Genomic DNA, 21,836 nt, shown 5'->3' with positions numbered 1-21,836 from the left:
GGTGAAACCCCGTCTACTAAAAATACAAAAATGAGCCGAGTGTGGTGGCGGGTGCCTGTAATCCGAGCTACTCGGGAAGCTGAGGCAGGAGAATCACTTGAACCTGGGAGGCGGAGGTTGCAGTGAGTCAAGATCACGTCATTGCACTCCAGCCTGGGCGATAGAGCAAGACTCTGTCTCAAAAAAAAAAAAAAAAAAAAAAAAGGAAAAAGAATAAATCAAGTTATTTGTTTTTTGTAGAAGTTCTTTACATATTCTGGATATTAGCCCCTATCAGATATATGATTTGCAAACATTTTCCCCCATTCCATGGGTTGCCTTTTCACTTCGCTGATGTGTGTCATTTCATGCACAAAGGTTTTAAATTTTGATGTAGTCCCATTTATCTATTTTTCCCTTTGTTTCTTGTGCTTTTGGTGTCATATCAAGGAGACCTCACCAAATCTAATATTATGAAGATCTTAAACATTAAATTTTGAACAAGTTTTCCTTCCCAACTACTAAGCGATTCCTTACAACTTTCTTTCTTTCTTTTTGAGACAGGGTCTTGCTCTGTTGCCCAGGCTGGAGTGCAGTGGTGCTATCTTGGCTCACTGCAGCCTCTACTTCCCTGGCTCAAGCAATCCTCCCTCAGCCTCAGCCTCCTGAGTAGCTGGGATTACAGGCATGCACCACCACCCCTGGCTAATTTTTGTATTTTTTTTCTGGAGACAGGGTCTCACCATGTTGCCCAGGCTGGTCTTGAACTCCTGGGCTCAAGTGATCCACCTGCCTCTGCCTCTGGAAGTGGTAGGATTACAGGTATGAGCCACAGTGCCCAGCACAAACTGTATTTACAAAGCAAATCAATCACGATCTCAAGATGTGTGACCTGGTGCTAATGCCTCATTGTCCTGCAGAGGGCTCGTGTTCTGTATGTCCATCTTCGTCATCCCATTTTAGGACTGCCCTGTCCAGTCTTGGTGCCTAGGTATTGTGTGGTGGTGGGGACAGAGCTGGAAGGGACCTGTTTCCTACCAGAGAAACTTCTCACCCCATCCTCCTCTCTCCCACTCTGCTTTCCTCTTCTTTTTACCTCCCTACCTGAAAAATACTCTGAAATGGGATTTAGGACCTGTCTGCTAACCCCACTTCCCTGCAGCCCCCAGTGAATCTGAATCCATTTGCCTGTTTCCCAGGGCAGGGCCCTAGGCTGTGAGTAACCGGCTCTCTCCCTGTCTAGTTTCCACCTTCTTCCTCTGGACATGCGGGGTGGCATGTGTCAAATTTATAAATATGGTTTTGGAGAGGCCTTTGGATTATCTCAATCTTTAAAATCTTTTTATTTAGACATAATTTCAAACTTGCAGAAAGAGTTCCTACATACCTTAACCCAAATATCAGAAATGTTGACACCTCACCACATTTACATTATTTTTCTGTCCGCTATTCCTCCCTCTCCCCTTCCCCTCTGCTTTTCTCTCTCTCACTCTCTCTAGGTATTAAAATATATATTATAATATATAATATGTAATATATTTATATATTTTATGTATAAAAATAAAACTTAAATATATATAAAATATATAATTATTGATATTTAATACATATGTATAAAGAAAACACATATCTATATAAATTATATAGAACATATATGTATGTTTTTCTTCTCCTGGATCTTTTAGGAAGCAAGTTGCAGACATAATACTCTTTTTTTTTTTGAGACGAAGTTTTGCTCTTGTTGTCCAGGCTGGAGTGCAATGGCGCGATCTCGGCTCACTGCAACCTCCACCTCCTGGGTTCAATCAATTCTCCTGCCTCAGCCTTCCAAGTAGCTGGGATTACAGGCACCCACCACCACGCCTGGCTAATTTTGTATTTTTAGTAGAGACGGGGTTTCACCATGTTGGCCAGGCTGGCCTTGAACTCCTGACCTCAAGTGATCCACCTGCCTCAGCCTCCTAAAGTTCTGGGATTACAGGCGTGAGCCACTGTGCCCAGCCTGACATAATACTCTTTACTTCAGTATTCCCCCCAAATCAAGGACATTTTCTTGTAAATATTAACATGAAAATTGGTACAAATATCGAAGTCAGGAAATTAATATCAGAACAATACTATCATCTGATGTAGACTATTTTGCCAATTGTCCTAATCATGCCCTTTACAGCAAAAGGAACATTGTTTTGGATTCTCTCTTGACACACAGGCAAGGGTGGGCTAGAGCCATGGCCAGCAGCCAGGAGGCTGGGTAGCCTCGGTCTTCCTCCCCGTGGTGGAGTCCAGTGGAGGCTCTACACCTCACCCTGGGCGAGAGAGAAAAGCCTGCCTGGTCCCGCCGGCGGCTGCCCAGGAGGAAAGTAGCCTTCATCCCCTGCTTTCCACTCGGCACCTTCTCTGCTTCCAGACATCTGCCCCCATCTCCACGGTGCCTGCTGGGCACTGTAGCAACAAAAATGCGAGTGTCAGCTCCGGCTTTGTGTTGTCACCATCCAGGGCCCTCATTCTAGAGTCATGCTACCTGAGTCTGAATCCTGGGCCTGCCCCTTACTGACTGTGTGATCTTGGGCAGGTTATTGAACTGATCTGTGCTTCGGTTCCCTTAAAATGAGACAGATAGTACCTCATTTACAGGATTGTGGTGGTGTGTGGCTGGGAAGAAGTGATTTTATACATGTAAAGGGCTTAGGATGCTGCCTGGTCAGTGGCCGTGCTTGCCAACATTCATTGTTATGTGATCAAGCTTGATGCTTTGCTGAGGGGGCAGCTGAATCTCTCCTCACCACTTCCCAAATTATCTTGAAATGTTAGTGGCAGGAGCATCATGAAACTGATGTCTAGTCCTCTAGTTGGGAGCATCAAAGAGGGTCCAGACTAGGGGGAGGAGGATCTCCCAGGGGTCATCTCATCTCTCGCTCTGTATCTAAGTCGGCATCTCAGTGTTACCTTGATCAGTGCAGCACCTGTCAGCTGAGTTTCCCGGCTAGATCTGCTTAGGGATGTGCTAGATGCTCCCCAGGACTAGCCCCATTATATCCCTTCTAGCCAGCTGTTCTGAAATTTATACCTGGGGTTTGTTTTAATTAGGTATGGTAGGACATGCAGACATGGACATGATTGTCATGAAGGAAGAAGTTTATACTTACAGACCCCGAGACATAGGAGGCATGTAGGGCCACATTGGGAAGCACTGGGGTCAGTCAGGAGGTGGAGGTTGGGGGGGAGTTGTCTGGGGTGGTCAAGGGAAAGGAAATTGTGACATAGAGCCTTTATTGCATTATTACATGAAGGAATGGGTGACACAGGGTAGGTATTCTGAGTAAGCTTAGAATTGTATAGTTTGAGTAATTTCAGCAGACTCTGGGCTGGAGGAGTGGTATTTGACCCTGGGGTGGTTTAGGGCAGGGAGAAAATTGGCTTGCTTTTTGAGAGTTTGATAAAGGAGAGGGTTGGGGGTGTGGGCTGTGGGTGGGTTGGTTCGTATATCAAAGACAGGCTCACAGGAGAGTCTTTCGCCATGCCTAGGAATTAGCTAGTCCTGTGAGGGCAGTCTCTCAAGGATCAAGGCCCCAGATGCCAGAGCATCAAGAATATGGAAAATCAGAGAACATGATCAATATACCAGCTCATCCCTGGATGAAGCTCCCTGCCCTTCCTCATAGAGGCGAGTGCTCTACTCTCCCTTCCCCAGTAGCACTGGTCCGTAAGCCAAGGAAAGGACTCATGCATTGAATTATACTTAGTTGCCTACACGTCTGTGTGTTCCACTGGACTACAAGCTCCCTGAGGGCAGGGAGAGGAGCTTACTCACCTCTACATGCTCAGTGCTTGGCACAAGGGCCAGGTGACCTCATTGGCAGAGGAGGAGGTGTTGCTGTGGTGGGCCACAGGCCACTGACTGTCCATATGTGGGTCACCTGGGCACTTACTCCCTGATTTCAGCCACTGGAGACCTCTTTTGGGAAGGAAGTCCCATGGCCTCATTTGCTTACTTCTGTATATAGCTGTTGAGTGAATGGGAGGATGAATTTAACATTTACTGAGTGCTTATTTTAGGTCAGGCATTGTTCTAGGTGTTTAGAGTTACAGAGAAAATTCAGACAAAATTCTTGCCCTAGAGTTCTTAGTCCAGAGGGAGGCTGATGTGTAAGCCATCACTCAGCAGTGAGATAAGCACTCTGAGAACATCCCAGACCGAGGAGCAAACTGCGCTGGTGGTGGAGTGGGTGGTTACTGCAGACAATGTGGGTGGGCTCAACAGAACCTGATTGTCTGCTTCCACTATACAGACAAAAAAGTGCAATCCTCAATTTTCCGGCCTACCTTGTAGCTGGGAGCTATAAAATGAAGTTCATCAGGCATGAGCGGTCTGCTGGTACTGCTTCTTCCCGCTTCCCCTTCTTCTTGCTTTGGGATGGGATGCGATGTTTGCTGCTGTAACAGCCATTTGCAGCCATAAGGAAAAGGCCAAATGAATTGCAGTGGTGTCCATTGAACCAATTCTGTATTTTTCTGGACTTCTTGTTTTGTGAGAAAAATAAACTGCTATTTAAACCACTGTAGTCAGATTTTCAATTACTTGCAGCCAAACCCATTCCTAATTGATCTCATAGGAGATATAAGAAAAGGCTTCACACAGGACATATCATTTTCTAAAATTATTTCTTTATTTATTTACAACAGAGATGGGGTCTCATTATGTTTCTCAGGCTGGTCTTGAACTCCTGGGCTCAAGTGATCCTCCTGCCTCAGTCTCTCAAATTGTTGGGATTACAGATGTGAGCCACTGAGCCCATGCCCAGCCCATAGGACATATCTTTTGAGCAGAATCTTGAAGAAGATGGGTAGGCAGAAAATAGAGAGAAGGGCATTTGGGCAGAGGTATAGCATAGGTAAAAGCACAGTGAGGGGAGAAGTTGCATGTCACGTTGAAACACATCAAAAAGTATTAGGTAAGTTTCTCCAAGATGGAGAGAGGTGGGGAGGGTGTTCCAATCTCAATGAAGCACTGAGCAGAGTGTGGAGACAGGATCATGCATGTCATGATTGAGGCATGATGAGTGTTTGTGCCTGGTTCCTGTTTGGGAAGCTGCAGAGATGAGGCTGGGAAAGTGGATGGGGCCAGACTCCTGGTGGTCAGGAGCTTGGTCTGCAGGTCTCTGCTGGTAAAGGCTCCTGAACTGGGAGTGGCCTGATGAGGTGCTGGTTGACCAGCCTATGGGCTTCTGTCTGCTGGGTGCCGCCCTCCCTGCCCAGAGGCCTGCATGGTAGTTGTGGTAATTGCCTCTTCTCCTTCCTTCTATCCCCCTCTCCCTTCCCATTCAGGAACCAGGAATAGGTTTCACTATTGCTGTTTCTCAGAACTAATAATATGCTCTTCCATGAGCAGGGTGGGGCCCACGCCCCATTCTTTCTCCCAAGAGGACCTGGCAATTCCATCATGCATTGGGCAGAGGTTTCCAGGGCTCAGGCCACTTTAATGCAGAACAAATAAGTGTGCAGGTGTGGAGGCTGGGAGTTATTCTCACCTAAATGTTCTGCTGACCTCAGCACGTGGACAGGCCATTACACCACGCACAGTGGCCATTTTGTGGGGAGGAAGAAGAAGGGTGGGGATTTCTACAAATGTGCGGGGCGACGTTTGTTAGGTCTCCACCTCCTGGGGTCTCTTCCACTTGAGCAATTGCTCTCTATTTGTCCTACAGTAAATGCCCCAGGGCCCCTTAGTCTTCTTCAGGCTCTGAGGCTTTTCAAGTGTGGACATGATTCAGTCATCTTTTGCTGAATTGCAGAATTCTAAAAATTCTAAAAAGTTTTTAGAAAAGCCACGATAAGATTTCATCACTGGTTACCTGGTGCTGGAGGGGGATGACTCCCCTTGGTCTAGATTCCTTGAGCCTGGGGACTGACCCACAAAGTGGCTATAACAAATCAGTGCCCAGGGACACCCTGTTTTGTTAGCAGTGGTAGTTATCTGTACAGGTCTGCAGCAACCTCAATTCTTGTCTACCCAGAAAAAAGAATTCAACTGAGGGGCAAAAGAGCAGAAGGAGAGACCAAGGCAGTTTTAGAGTAGGAGTGAAAGTTTATTAAAAAGCTTTAGTGCCGTAAGGAAAGGAAGGAAAGTACTCTTGGAAGAGGGCCAAACAGGCGACTTGAGACCAAGTGCGTGGCTTGACCTCGTGACTTGGGGTTTTATACATTGGCATGCTTCTGGGATCTTGCATTATTTCTCCCGACTCCTGAGATCTTATTGGGAAGCTGCTGATCACCAGTTCCAGGTGTTTTCTATCTACCAGGAGACTGCCTTTTGCTGGTGCTGGCTGTGACCAATTATTACTTTAGAGAGACAGTTAACAACCGCCTGACCATCACCTGATGGTCACCAAACACTCCTGACGTGTGTGTGGAGAGTCTTCTGCTGTACTCATACCTGGCTAGCTACCTACTGTAACACCTTGACATAAGCGTCTGATCTCCACTCAGATATGAGCATCAATAAAGATAATTCAAGTCAATTTATTGAGCATCTTCTATGCATTTGCTATGGACACAGAGACTAGGGAGCCCACCATCGGATGGGAGATGGAAGGATCTAATGTGTGACCCCACTGCGAAATGCACGTCAGGAGGAGGTCCAAAGGGATGATGCCGCATGCTGGAGGGGGCCAGGTGGCAGGGGAGTATAGCCCCTGGGAGTGCATGTGTGACCATCCTGGGCTCAAGTCCTGGGTCGACTGCAAAGTGGTGTGACCTTGAGCAAGTTACTTCTCCATGTCTCATTTTCCTCTTCCAAAGGCTTGAGGCAGAGATACTGAGAGGGTCATGTAAGGATCAAAGATAAGAGTGTCAAGTGCTGGCATGTGTTTGGCTTTCTACAAATGTGACTCACAGATGACTACAGTTGTGTGACTCTGAATGACTCAGTTCAATCCCTGGTTCTATTTCCTCATCTGTAAAATGTGAGATTTACAAGCTCATGGTGCTAGTCCAAATCTCAGGTGTGCACAGAGCAGCAGGTCTTTTCGTCTTCTATAAATCAGTTGAATTTCTGCAGTGTGCCCCCATCTTTCAAGAGCACAGAAAGAGGTGGCTGAGTCTGGCATCCAGGGCCATTGTCCAGGACAGTTTGCTGCTGAGTCAGGCTGGTGGTGCATCCCTCCCTTCCTCCCCCACTGGCCCTCCTGCCTATCCCTGCCTTCCTCCCTAAGGTTGAGAGGAAAATTAATCTTGGTCATTTTTGTCAATGCCCCATTGTTGTGCTTTGATCCAGGTGACTCTCCAGCATGCCAGGTCTTTCTTGTCCCTGCCCCAGCCCCCGTTGCTTCCATGCCCTGTCTGGGCCAACCTAATCTTCTGGAAGCTGCCTTAGTCATATTCCCCCAGACAGGCCACACAGCCACCCTTCTCTGAGCTTGCTACTTCCCGGGGCTACCACCAGGGAGCAGGGCTCAAGGCCCTGCCACTCGAGACCTGCCTGTCTCTCTTGCTTCTTCCTTCTGCATCCTCCAAGGAGCCTTGGGTTCTCATATGGGCTTAGGTTTCAGGCAACAGTGCCCTGAAAACCCTGCAGGTGACTTCTGTTTCTGCTCTGCACACACCTTTTGTGAGGCAAAGAAAGGCAGAGCAGGCTTTTCCTTTCATGAGATAAAGAGAAAGCAGAAAACAGACTTTCTACATACGTAACACTCTCAGAATATTATTCAGCCCACTAAAAATCTATAATATTTATGGTATATTTACTTAGTGTCAGACACTATGCATTTACTCCTTTAAAAATCTCCATTTCACAGGTGAGCAAACAGAAGTTTAGAATGCTTAACTAAGTTTCCAAGGCACCCAGCTAATAAAAAGTGGAGCTGGAATATAAACTTGGGTCTCTTTGACTCTTTTTAATTCTATCACATGACCTACCCTCCACCCTAAAAGCTTTTTGCAGTTCTTGGCCTGCCGGGATAAGCTCTCCTAATGCTTCATGCCCTCTGGGTCAGGGTTCCTAATAGTGTGTACTTGAATGCTGTTAGGCTGACTCCAATCTTGTGAACAAACGCAGAGCAACCAGTGCTAAGGGATCTTTGATTCTTGGCTTTGAGAGTCACCTTCCAGTGGAAGAGTTGGCTGAGCCTGATGTCCAGGGTCATTGTTCAGGAGACTTTGTTGCTGGGTTCAGGTTGGATCACTGGTGACACGAGGCAAAGTGGTGCAGCCCTTCTTCCTCCTGATCTTGCTAATCCCAGAGAGCCCTAGCCCTAGATGCGGCAGACAGGGCCCATTGCACATGGTATTACTATCCTGAGGGGTGCCAAGAGGTGGGGAGGAGTGAGCTTGAAGCAGAGCTGCCTCCACACCTGATTTTGTAAACAACTGGGCCCTGTGGTGTAGTGTGCATTGTGTTAGACTAGGAGTCTCAGGACAGTTCCAAGCTCTGTCTTCATTACAGGCCAACCCTTTGACCTCTCTGAGCCTCCATCTCCTTGTCTGCACTCATTCATTTGCTTAACCAAACATTCCTTGAGCACCTACTATGCATTACACTTGGTGCTGTGTGGCAGGAAGCACTGCTCAGAGGCAGGGCCATCAGCATGGGGCACGCAGGTCCTGGCCTGGCAGGGCGGCCACCTCAGGGAAGAAATCAGGAAGCAAATTGTGCTATTTAGTGTTGACTTTGATGTCTGCTCCTGGCATCTGGGGAGGGTGGGTGCCACAAGACAGCTGGATGTGTTTGTGGCCACTTCCCAGGGCATGAGGAGCGGCAGTGTCCTGGACTTTTGGGGACCTGGCCATCGGCTTTGTGAAGGGATGCGGCAGGGTGGGAGGCATTGCCATGGTGGGGATCAGATCTCGCCGCATTCCTAATTCTGTTACAAAACATCAGTTCTCTTTACTGGCCTTCTGAGGCTCCCTCCTTAGGTTCCCTCCTGAGGCCCTTGCAAATCAAATGTATGCAACTCCAGAGCCTGCCCCTCTCCATGGCACCAGTGTTTCTGGTGCCACCACATGCCAGCCTCTTTGGCTGCTCCTGCCTGCCCTTTTACATCCCCACCAGGCCTCCTTCTCCATGTGGACATCTGTCCTGCCAGGCATTGGGCAGCTGGCACTCCCACTCTCCCATGGACCTGAAGCCCTTGCCTTCCTATTTAGCCCACCTTACCCTTACACAGTCCTGATTTGCCAGCGTTAGCCTCCCCTGGTCCTTGGAACATGATCTTCTCCACCAGCTTCATGGCCACAGCCTTTGTTTTCCTTCTTATCCTGACTCTCTCTCTGGCTACAAGCCTCAGAGAATCTCTGGCCTAGACTCCAGGGGCCTCTACTCAACACATCCCCTGCACATGTCCTTCTGAGGGGCTGTCTCTGTACGCTCCAATGGGACTCAGAGGCTGAGTCCTGGCCTAAGCTGCTCCCTACCGTATCCCTTCTTCTTCTATGTGGGGGCACTTGTCTGCCTTCCTGGTTCAGCCCTGCCCCGTTCTTCCAATGCCAGTGTGATCTGGCATCGATTTACCCCTCCCCTCCTCAGTACCCTTCCACCGTGGAACAGGGCATATGTCCCTAGGGGTGCATGTGCCTTGGGCCTGCCTTCTCTCTTAGACTGTGCTCTGTAGGAGTGGAGGGCACACCTGCTCTGTGCTCTAAACCCCAAGCTCCACTCACGGGGATGACAGAATGAACAATTCCTCTCTGCCGCAGATGCCAGTTTGAGGGAAGACCGAGTACCCCTGCCACTAGAAAATTGGGCTGGGGGCAGATTCATGGATAGGGCAGGCTACCAGCTTCCAGTGGAGTCAGATCATGGGAGGGGAGGCAGATAAGGTTGGAGTGGGATCTGTGGGGAACAGGCCTCTTACAGAGCATAAGGTGGAACATGGAACACATTTCTGGCAGTGCCTCCCCTGTGTTGGCTCGAGAAGTCCCGTCTGCAAGTGGGGAGCTGGTCAGAGAGGCCTATGTTGACATTTCTCAGCCTGAAGACCAGGCATGTATATCCTTCAACTTTGAAGTCCCTGGAATACAGATATTCTGAGACAACACTCAGAATACCTAAGACCCATGCTGATAAGGGCCACAGATGGCCTCACTCAGTGTGAGTGGTCCTTATCAGCATGGGTCTTAGGTATCCTGAGTGTTATCTCACTGTATTTGTGGAGTGACCTACAGTCAGGAGCTATCTCTGAAGTCTGGGCTTCCAGCCACAGGACACCTGGCTCCCTCTATAAAGGCTGTGGAGTGGGCTCTGGCTGGAGCAGTGGCCAGTCTGCAGTCCAGGATGAGGGGCCTTGTGGTGTTCCTTGCAGTCTTTGCTCTCTCTGAGGTCAATGCCATCACCAGGTGAGTGTCAGAGCCCAGGGGAGGTCAAGGGCATCTCATCGTCCTCTCTGGGAGGTCTGTCCTTGGTCTTCCAGCCATTGGTCCCCCAGGGAGTCTTGGGAGATGTGCTGCAAGTTCCCAGGGTAACAGCTCCCTGTCAGTCTTGCCTTTGCATGCTGGGACCTTTGCTTCTGTTTACCCCAGCACTTCACAGTGTGGTGAAAAGAACAGGGAGCCAGATGGGCAACTGGGAGGATAGGGCATGGCTCTGGAGTCAAACTGCCTGGGGTTTGATCCCCAGCTCCATCACTAACTTAACTCTCTGTGCCTCAGTTTCCTCCTCTGTTCATAAAATTTGAATAATGGTAGTGTCCATCTCATAGGGATGTTGTGAGGATTACAGGAGTTAATATTTAAAAAATGCTTCACACGGTGCACACTGTAAGAGCTATGCATGCATTTGTTAAACAAAATAAAGTTCCCTATTGTACTAATCCTTTGTGGGTGAAGATCTCAGGTTCTCCTCCCAAAGCAATAACTGACATTGATTGAGCTGTTTGCTCCTAGGTGCTAGGCACTCCACTAAGCCACTAATCCTCACGGATTAAGTACATATTATCATTTGCAATTTACAGATGAGACACTGTTGTTTAGGAAGGGTTCCTAAGGAGGGTCCCTGAGCTGTCCGAGGCTGCATGGCTAGTAATGGAGGAGCTAGGACTTGGCCTCTGTGGATTTGCACTCTTGCCATGGCATCACACGGTAATCTGCAGGTGCTCAGGTTTGAGTCTGGTCAAGCCCTGAGCACAGAGAAGCCCCAATCCCTCCCTGGGAAAGCTGGATCCCTGAAAAGGGGTCAGGGTGCTTTCAACTGCCCTGGAATCTTTGTGGCAGTCCTGAAAATAAAGTTCCTCCAAGTCCCAGGTGCGCTATCTGCCCCAGCACTTGGGATGTGAACAGCCTGTGAAAATCCATTCTCTCTGTGAGTTTTAACACTGCTGCCATTTATGGCTCTCAAAGCACATCTCAACAGTCTCACAGAGGAGGACCACGTGATTCTTAGAGGTAAAAGGGACTGTGGGAATCACTGAGTTCTACTTCTGTCTATAGGAGAGGAAACTAAGGACCAGAGAGGTTAAGCCATAGGGCTAGTCAAAGGCGGGGCCAGGAGAACGGCTGGAAAGGAAGGGGTTAACTTAAGGGAGATGAAGCTCAGAGGGCTTTGGGGAGCCACCCAAGTTGACGCAGACAGGGCAGCACCAGGTCTAGAACCAGTTTCTGCATTTCCTCTCTTGATCTCTTCACTGTTGATCTGCCTCCATCATCTAAAACTCAAGCTCTCTCAGGAGGCCCCTGTGAGACCAGGCTCTGTGCTGAGAAACCCTTTGAGAATTTTCCACTCGTCTTAGGGAAAAAGCTATTCAGAGAGCGGAGAAAGGGTATTGACAGAGGGCAGGATCATTGTCGTAGCATTTGTCAGCTTGTGGGAGACACCGTCTTTCACTGCAGACAGTGGGCTCCCGGGGGGCAGAGACGGTGTCCTTTCCAGTGTTGTGTCCCCTGTGCCCTGTACAGTGTCTGGCACAGCAAGAATTTGGTGACTGAATGAGTGATTATGTGCTTAGTGCTTTTCAAACCATGGGTTTTGAAACTTATTAGTGGGTTGCAAAATGCCTCTAATGGGTCTCCACCAGCATTAGAAAAAGAGAAAGCAATATAAAATATGAGAGTGCACTGCAGTTAGCAAGGATAGGCATTGATTTTTGAACCGATGTAAAATACATTTCTTACTTTGAGTTATGATTTAAAAAAAGTTTGAAAGCCCTTGGCCTGGGGTCAGTGGGCCATTGATCAGAAGGCTGGCTGGGAACAGAGTGTACCGAGTGGTTTATGGAGCCCACTTCTGGGAGGCTGGGCAGCCTGTGGGAGATGCAAACCCTCCTCACGAATTCTTCCCCATCTCCTCAGGGTTCCTCTGCACAAAGGGAAGTCGCTGAGGAGGGCACTGAAGGAGTGCAGGCTCCTGGAGGACTTCCTGAGGAATCACCATTATGCAGTCAGCAGGAAGCACTCCAGCTCTGGGGTGGTGGCCAGCGAGTCTCTGACCAACTACCTGGATGTGAGTGGCTCTGCCAGCCTTTCCACTAACGAAGTGGAAAGCGCCCCTTGGCCCCTGCCTCACCACAGCTGTTTCTCTTCGAGAAATCTTGGAGTCTGTGGTAAAGGCAGTCTCCCTGCCCTCAGTCAGCTCCACGAGGGGCTGGTCGACCCAGAAAAGACAGTGCTCCTGCCTGCCAGCTCTGAATGCCACCACCAGGAGGGTCTGAGCTCAGGCGCCTTCCTCACACAACATCCCCCAAGAGTGCATGAACTGCGCACCCGCCCCCCCCCCCCCCACCTACCATCCCAACCTTGCACCTGCCTTCCCGGCCAGGGAAGTTCTGTCTTAGTCTGGCTCAGCAGGGATGGAGACAGCGGGTGCCATTCTGCAGCTGCCCAGGACGTGGCTGCCAGCTTGCTCTTCCTCCCACCCAGGACCCAGGCAGGAGTGCCCCTGGTTCCTGTTCTTTCCTGGAGCTTGTCTTTCTCTCAGCCGTCACTCTTGCCAGTAAACAACCAGCCTTTTTTCTCTTCTGTGCTCTCATTTCCTTATCTAGGTCATCTTCGCCACCCGCCCCCAGCCTCTGCTCTGACAGTGGGGAGAGCTGGCGAGGAGGCGCGCGTGGCAGGGGCCACTTGGGCCGGAACATGGAGCCCACACCTAGCTGATGCCCCACCTCTCTGTCCAGATTCATTTTTGCCCTGGCAGGGGTGGCCCATGTCCCACCCAGGCAGGATTTAAGTTTAGGACCCAGGTCTGCTTCTGAGGCTGATTCCAGCAGTGGTTGCAGGACTTGTGGAAGGATGAAGCCAAGTGTGTCTGGGGGTGGGAGCCCAGGTGAGGGCTGGAGGTCAAGAACCCTCTTCAGTCTCTTCCCCCTCCTTGAGACACCCAGGTCTCTGGGCAGAAAGCACAGGGCCTCCACAAGGGCCCCTGCTCCCCGCCCACCGTTAATCCACACCCTCCTGCCCCCTGATGCTCCCACCTCTGACCCAGTGCCATCTGTCTTCAGTGTCAGTACTTTGGGAAGATCTACATCGGGACCCCTCCCCAGAAGTTCACCTTGGTGTTTGATACAGGCTCCCCGGATCTCTGGGTGCCCTCTGTCTACTGCAACAGTGATGCCTGTTGTGAGTGACCGCCCGCTCCTGACCCAGCCCCTCATGCTTGGATGCCCCGGCCGAGTGGCCAGGGTGGTCAGGGTGGCCGGGGGGAAACATGGGGTGGCAGGACAGCAGGCTCTGACCTTCCCAGCCTCCTAGTTGTGGTTGATCTCCTCACTCATCCTCCCAACTGGCCACAGACTGGGAAGATTTGAAAATCATGGGTTTTAGTTAAAAATTAGGGACCTTTATTTTATTTTTTGTCTCTACTGGGAGCCAAGGCAAGCTGTTTACCCTTTTGGATCCTGAATTTTCCTTTCTATAAAATGGGGCTATGATGTGCCAGCGAGTGCTGGGAGAGTAAAGTGAGAAGGTCTATTACAAATAATGAATACATGCTTAACACACGTTAATTATTTATTTCTCCACCAATCCTGGGAGACTGGTGCTCTTTTAATCCCCATTTGACAGATGAGGAAATTAAGGTTTGAAGAGGAAAAGGGACTTGGCTAAGATTGCTCAGCTGGTAAAAGCAAAACATCCACGGAATCTTCAGCGGGGCTTTTCCCTTTCATTTTTGAGTAGAAGCTACGTAGGTAGCACTGGAAGTCAGAGAGGTAGGGCAAGCAGCAAAGAATCATGTTCTTTTTTAAACTGTGGGACCAAGGCTTTAGAAAGAATGGGCTGCTTTTTCTCTATAGAGAGAATTGCCAGTACTGAGGCCATATTCTTACAAGGCCTGCTGAGGGGTTCAGTCCTGGCTGGCACCGTGAGTGGTGAGAAGATTCTAAGGGCCCCACTAACTCTGGGTCTGTGTTTCAGAAAACCACCAACGCTTCGATCCGTCCAAGTCCTCCACCCACAGAACATGGGCAAGTCCCTGTCCATCCAGTATGGCACAGGCAGCATGTGGGGCTTGCTGGGCTATGACACTGTCACCGTAAGTGGTGCTGCGCTGGCCAGTGCTCACTGTGCCTTTCCCACCAGCCACTCTCTGCCCACACAGTCCGGTGGGCCACACCTCCGCTGTGCTGAGGAGCCCTTTAGGTGCTGCCTGCCCTGGTGGCTCAGGAGGTAAGGAGAGGGATTTTAGCCAGCAGCCAGCTGTCGGCTGTCCCTTCCTCCCGCCTCTTCTTCCTGTGGCAGCACCCAGAGCCCCACCTGAGGGCCCTCTCAGGTCCGGGTTCCCATCTCCCTGATCCTTTTCCATGCATCCTTGACACAGTTAATTCCGAATTCTGAGCTGGTGCCAGGACTGAGCTCTTCAGTGTCCTATGTATAGTCTTATTTTTAAATTTTGTTTTTCCAACAGCCCTTTGAGGAAGATGTCATTATCCTCGTTGTTCAAATGAGGAAACCGAGGCTTGTAGTTGATAACTTACCTGAAGTCACACAGCTGGTGCCTGGGGGAGCTGAGTGTGGGACCTCACCTCTGGCTCTCAGAGCAGTGCTCTTGGTTTGACCTCATGCTTTATAAGTCAGAGCAGCATCTTCTTTCAGGTCCGAGAGCACCCATCCCTCTAGGATAAGGGTTCCCCTTTCCCTTGACTCTTTTTGGCCTCCAAAGTACCTAATACAGTGATGGGCACATAGTAGGTACCCAGTGGATGTTTGCTTCTTTCTTTCTTTCTGCATGCACCATCTGACATGAAAACTCTGGCGGTGTCTCTCAGTGCTGACCACCTTGACTTTCCTTGGTCTCTTCCTTGGGTCTGGCTGAAACCTTTCTTGCTTTGAGTCCAGAAGGTCACAGTCCTTCTCTGTGGACAGTATTTTCCTCACTGGGCAGGTGCCCACCAGGATGCTCGGCTCAGGCCTCCTCGGGATTCCATGCCAGACAGCAGAGGCCTCAGGGCTGCTTGCTGAGCTGGCCAGCAGTCAGGCCTTTGACAGCCAATTCCCCTGCCCAGTCCTATTTCCTCTGCTGGCCTGAGCCATTCACTTTCTTCCCTGCTATTTTGGGTGCGTCTTCACTGGAGAGCTGGCCCAGTGCCTGGAACCTCAGCAGTGCTGCAGTGGGCTGCTATCACTCACTACCTTGGGCAGGGGGTCGGGGAAAGCCTCCCTCAGGGGTCTCATGTGGAAGCAGGACAGGTGTCCTGACCACTTTGGGACAAGAGGCAGTAGTGGTCAGAGTAGGCTGGTGGATACATTGGGCATCTGAAGAAGTGGGCAGATTAAGAAAATATTTTGGAGTTAGCACTTTCTTAGCATAGTGCTGATCCATATTCAATAATCAAACACTTAGTAAATGTCAATAAATGTTCAGTGTTAGTATTATTTAGTCAAAGCACTGCCTTGAGATGTGAGATGTAGGTATTATTATTCCCTTAAACAGATAAGGGGATTGAGGCTTGGGCAGGTACTTGTCCAAGGTCACACAGTTAGCACATGGCAGAACAGGAGCCTACACCTGGGTCTTGGAGACATAAAGCGTATGCATGTTCTTTTTGGACTTCCTGCTGCTTCTATGGCTTTTGGCTGGGAGGTGTTCCAGGCACAGCTGGTGGGAGGGCTGCAGGCCTGCAGAGGGCCTTGGAGCATCCCTCATTCTGCCCCCTTCTTTGAGCTCAGTCCCAACTTTTGCACAATGAGCACCAGGGTCTGTGTCCACCTTGTCCTCTGTTCCCCTCCTCCCCTGCCTCATTAGAACGATTCCTCAAGATCATTGCACTAACTGCCGGGAAAGGAGAGGTGGGTTTTTTTTGTTTTGTTCTTTGTTTTAGTTTTTTTCTCTCTGTTAAGGGCAAATAACTATGTTGCCTATAAGAGGAAAGGAACTGGAACTGCGATACTGGCTCCTGACCTGGGACTGGCTGCCCTCATGCCTGGGATGTTTCTGTCTCTGGCTGCAGGACCTAGTGGAGGTCATGATTCTCTTGCAGGTCTCCAACATTGTGGACCCCCACCAGACTGTGGGCCTGAGCACCCAGGAACCTGGTGACATCTTCACCTACTCCGAGTTTGATGGGATCCTGGGGCTGGCCTATCCCTCCCTTGCCTCTGAGTAGTCAGTGCCGGTGTTTGACAACATGATGCAGAGGCACCTGCTGGCCCAGGACCTGTTCTCAGTCTACATGAGCAGGTAAGAGCTGTGCCCAGCCGGGGCCTAAGTTTGATGTCCTTGTAAGGACTGTTGGCTGAGGAGAGTGTCCACTCCTTGGGGACACTCAAGGGTAGTCACCAGCATCCAAGCAAACCTTCTCCTTTCCAGGCACATCCAACCTCTTGTCCAAAGGCCCATGATACAGTCATTTATACAGCCAGAGTTCACTGGATCAAAATTTGACTTTCCTTTCTGGCACTCAAAAAACAAAGCCCGATTCCACCTCTGCACAGGGGCTTTCGAGTTCTTTTTCCCAAAGTGGCAGGGCCTCAATAACCATTTGCTAATGTCATTGAGATGCACAGACTTTTAGAGCTGACTCCAAAGGAGTCCAACCTACTCCTTTCACTAGGGAGGAAGCTGAGGCTTGGGGAGGGACCAACACCCTGAGTGGTGGCGGCTGAGCCAGGCCTGGAGCCTGGGGCTCCTGCTCCCAGCCCTGTGCTTCCTACTCTACCTCCCTGCACCCTGTGATGATGCAGCTTGGCTCAGACAGAGGGGAGGATGGCAGGGAGGAGAGAAAGGGACCCTCCCCAGGAGAAGTTGCTGGATGGCCGAGGCAGGAGAATGCAGTTAGGGGGCTAATTAGTGCATTCACTCATGCATTTATTCACCCAGTAGATACTTACTGGGCCCTTACTATGTGCGGAGGCTCTGCCAGAGATGGGGACACATCAGCAGATAAGACAAACTGGCAGTTAACATTTTAGCAGGAGAAGCAGACAGCACACCATTACATACACTATTGTAATCAAACAGTGTGATAAGGGTGCAGCAGGGGAGATTTGGGTGTGTCAGAGGCTGAGTAACAGGGGAAGCCCCAGCCGAGGGCAGCCAGGGCAGTCTTTGCTGAGGGAGGAGTGGGTGCTGTCTGGGGAGAAAGCGTGTACCAGGGCTGGGAGCTGGGATGGGCTGGATGAGTTCTAGGAGCCCAAGGCAGTGCTCCGGAAGTGGGTGGGTACAGTGTATGTTTCCCAGCCATGTGTGAGACACGGCCCCAGGAGGAACAGAGGGGATTTGCGTTTGGGTGGCAGTTTCAATCCAAAGTGTAGATTTTGTTGAAGACCTCCTTTCCTACTAGAGGCAGAAAGCCCTGGGTGGTGGCTGACAGGGAGTAGGAGCCTAGGGAGACAGCTGGGCACACTCAAGGGTGGCTGGGGCACAGCCTGGCAGTCCCAGGACCTGTGGGGTGGGTTACTTCCTCTGGGGTTGGGGTGGGGGCTGCAGCGCTCAGGAGAAAGGATGCTGCCGCTGACTTCAGAGAAAGCCCAGCGGACGAGGAGCCAGAGGGGGCTGGAGACCTCATCTGAAGCGTGGGGTAGGGGTGGGGTGGAGGAGGGTGGGCTGGATCTCCGTGGTGTCCGCCCCAGGGTGGAGCTGGGCACCACTTTTCTGAGCCTTGCTGAAACAGTGCGCTGCGCCTTGGTTTCAGGAATGACCAGGGGAGCATGCTCACGCTGAGGGCCATTGATCTGTCCTACTACACAGGCTCCCTGCACTGGATACCCATGACTGCAAGAATACTGGCAGTTCACTGTGGACAGGTGGGTGAGCGGCCACCCTGTGTGGGCCTCAGCCAGAGGCTGATCCAGGTGTGGGGATGTGAGGGCCCGGGCGTCAGGCCACCACACTCTGAGGACTGCAGCACAGTAGCTGGTAAGACCACCCATGAGAAGCTGAACTAGACACTTCCAAGGTTGGTGACCTTTGTCGGTGCTAGTGCCACATATTCTACCTGTGCTTTATGAACAAGACCAGCTGCCTTTCTGGGGCATCTACTGCCTGCTAGGCGCTGTGCTGAATGATTATCTGACTGTCTCATTTATTCCTCACTGAGACACCATGAGGTGGGTGCTACTATTACCCCACTTTATAATGGACTAACATTGAGTTTGAACCTCAGGACCACCTCTTGAGGAAGTCAAAGAAGGGGTTATTAATGTACCCATTTTGTAGATGGGAAGCCTGAGTACACAAAGGTTGGGTAACTTGCTGGAGACACACAGCAAGTAAATGGCGGAGCAAAAACTTGAAACCAGATCTCAGACAACGAGTATGCTACTCGCTCTACTCCTTAATGTGGGTGAATTTGTTGTTTGATTGACGTTTCTGTCCCATGGAAAGTGGGATGTCCTCAATTTAGCCACTGAATTGGAAGAAAATGGTTTTAGGTTTTTTCTCTGGGCTCAGAAAGTACTGGGGCCTCCAGGAAGGGGCCCCAGGGAAGGGGCTGAGGGCTGGGGGCCTTCCCTCCCTACTGCAGATCCTGGCAGGGGAGGGTAGGAAGGACCTGGGGAGGGAGGGCTGGATGAGGCCATCTTGCATACCCTCGGAAGTGTCATCATTGATGGCGTGGTGGTGGCCTGTGACGGTGGCTGTCAGGCCATCCTGGACACCGGCACCTCCCTGCTGGTGGGGCCTGGCAGCAACATCCTCAACATCCAGCAGGCCATTGGAGCCACTGTGGGCCAGTACAATGAGGTGAGGTCATGCCCCACCGCCCCACAAGGTTGCCTTGAAGTGGGGGCCCCTTCACACAAACGAGATGATGCAGGGGTGGTTAGGGAGCCCGTTTCCCAGCCTAGGTTGGGGTTTCTCCGGAGGCCTCTGCTGGGGCCTTTGGCTTTGGCTTCATTGCCGTGGGAGCCTCCATGCCTCAGGTAGCGGCTGCCGTCTGACCTCCTGTTCCTCTGGGAGTGGTGCCCTCCCTGACGCGCTGGACTGTACTGTGCCCCTTCTTCCTCCTCCACCCCCGAGTCTGTTCTTCTCTCCTTGACAGCCAAATGCTCCCAGCATCTCTGTGAGCTCTGGCTGGGCCTAGGTGGGGAGACACAGAGGCAACCCCCTTGGGTCCCAAGCTTGGGTCTGTCCCTGGGTTGATGACAGCTATGACTCTTTTGAGAACCATGTCTCAGGACCAGGCCTCACCCTGAGAGCCTCCCTGTGGTCCTAGGTGTAGGCAGGGCCCTCTCCCCACCCCATGGCTCGTGGGGTGGCAGGAGGGGTTCTGGGCCCTTCCAGAACCCCTTCAGTCAGCTTACTTACTCGCCGCTTCTAAGAGGACCTCCCTTGGTTCTTTAGTTTGACATCGACTGCGGGCTCCTGAGCAGCGTGCCCACGGTTGTCTTCGAGATCCACGGCAAGAAGTACCCCCTGCCACCCTCCGCCTACACCAGCCAGGTATGAGTCTCAGAGGGGAAGCCTGGGCTCCTCCTCCTTCTTCTTCACCAGCTTCCTCCCCCACCCCCCCAGTTGGGCCCCTGGTGAGGCAGTGATGGTGGTGATAAGAAGTGGTGTGGACTCCACAGAGAATGGAGGGGCATGCGTTTGGACCAACCGGCCTTTCTGAGTGGGCCATGTTGTCCTGGGGCCTCATTTGTGGCCACTTCAGCCTCATCCTGGGAAAAATGGGGAACAGGAGGGGCGGTGTGCCAAGGTGTCAGGGAGGGTGGGGTAGGCAGGTCCACATCTACCTATGGAAACCTGCCTCCACTGCTCAAGCTTCTAAGTCCCGGGGCCTAGAGCTCTGTGCAGGGTTTGCTTAGCCAGCCTGGGCTTTGTGGGCCCCAGCCCTTGGCCCCACTGACCACTGAACTCCACCCCCCAGGCCTGCTCTGGCTGGTCATCAGGGCAGTAGGTGCTGAGAGCAGGAGGCAGGGGCGGGGGAGGACGAGAGATGGGGAGTGGAGTCCAGTGCAGGGAACAGGACTCAGGATGCCAGAACCCCACCCGGTGATCCTAGATTATGTCATTTTATTTTTTGAATCTGAATTTCTTCATCTGTTGAGAGATGAATCCAATACTTGTTTATCTGGGAAGGTCATTTCAAGGATAAAATGACGTCACAGAAGAGGAGGAGTTGTGGATGAGGTATAAACGCCTATCTTTAGGCACAGCAAATGGGATTGGGACCAGCGTCATCTCTGCCTTGCCTTCCCCAGGACCAGGGCTTCTGCACCAGTGGTTTCCAGGGTGACTACAGTTCCCAGCAGTGGATCCTCGGGGATGTCTTCATCCGGGAGTATTACAGTGTCTTTGACAGGGCCAATAACCGTGTGGGGCTGGCGAAGGCTGTCTGATTGCATCACTGGCCACGGACCTCAATGTGACCAAACACACACACGCACATAGATGAGATGTGCAGGCAGATGGTTCCCAATAAACACCGCATTTCTGCAAAGCCTGACTTCCCTTGTTGTCACTGGGGCTGAAGCTCTGCGCCGTTGTGGGGGTGGATGTGACTGCCAGGTGGTGTGTGGGCACAGCAGGAACTACATGGTGGGAAGGGTTGGTGGGTGGAGGCTACCTGGAGGGCAATGACTATTTCAAGCTCAGGTCAGGGAAGACCAAGGCGTGCCTTACCTACCTGTCCTTCACTCTAGAGCTTTCTGGGCAAAGGGCACAAGAGGAGAGACCCTCGCACGATAAGACCCATTTGTTCCTGGGGAATGAGAGGTAAGGGCATGGTGGTGTGGGGATGTATAGGGAACACTTGGCCCCTGGAGAGGAAGGTTCTAGCTGTATTAAGACAGGGGCCTCAGTGCTGTTGGAAGAAGCCAGATGAAAGAGTGAGCAGGGAGCACGGGGAAAGATCTGAGTCCTAGGCTGCCATTCACCCTGGGGGAGAGCCACAGTCCAGACTCCCATCCTCAGGCTCAGGGGCTCAGGCCCTGGCAGTGGTCAGAGCGGTGCCATTGCCGATGGCAGGTTCGTGTTAACCTGGCTTTCAGAGGCTGATGTGTCAAAGCCAGATGCCAGTGTTCAGAGTTCCTGTGAGTGCCCAGGCTCACAGAGCCCTGCACATTCTCCTGGGAGAGAGCCACGCAGGAAATCCAAATATTACCGGGTCACACAAGGGGATTCAGGTGGCTTTAGGAAGTTTTTCTCAGTGATGCTACTCTAAGGCCCCTCAGCTACCTTGGGAGGGAGGTGGACAGCTCTTGGGGAGATCACAGTGCTTGGAGTCCTCTTGGCAGACTCCTTGGACAGTGCTCTGCTGGGAGCTGCATGTGTCTGCTCTCCAGCCCTCCTCCCTTTTTCTTTGCACCCCCCGCTTTAGATAGTCTTTTTTCCCATCAGGGGAAGACAATTGACCAGGCCTTTGTTTTCTATGTCATAGCTAGTCTTGTCCCCTCTGCTTCACCCACCCCAAATATAGTGATCGGACTTTGTCACACCTTTATAGTAGTTCAACCCTCACAAGGCCTTGGGAAGGGGGTGGGGTCATCTTGCTATCTAG

General features: G+C 51.2%; 1 pseudogene; it reads left to right on the top strand.

Annotated features, from left to right (window-relative positions):
* The first annotated feature begins 10,246 nt into the window (after positions 1-10,246).
* On the top strand, positions 10,247-20,774 carry LOC100971639 (chymosin-like; annotated as a pseudogene).
* The last annotated feature ends 1,062 nt before the right edge of the window (positions 20,775-21,836 follow it).

Source organism: Pan paniscus, chromosome 1 (assembly GCF_029289425.2).
Source record: "Pan paniscus chromosome 1, NHGRI_mPanPan1-v2.0_pri, whole genome shotgun sequence".
NCBI lineage: Eukaryota > Metazoa > Chordata > Mammalia > Primates > Hominidae > Pan > Pan paniscus.
The sequence above is the reverse complement of the archived record's forward strand: the minus strand, read 5'-3'. Positions and strand labels throughout refer to the sequence as shown.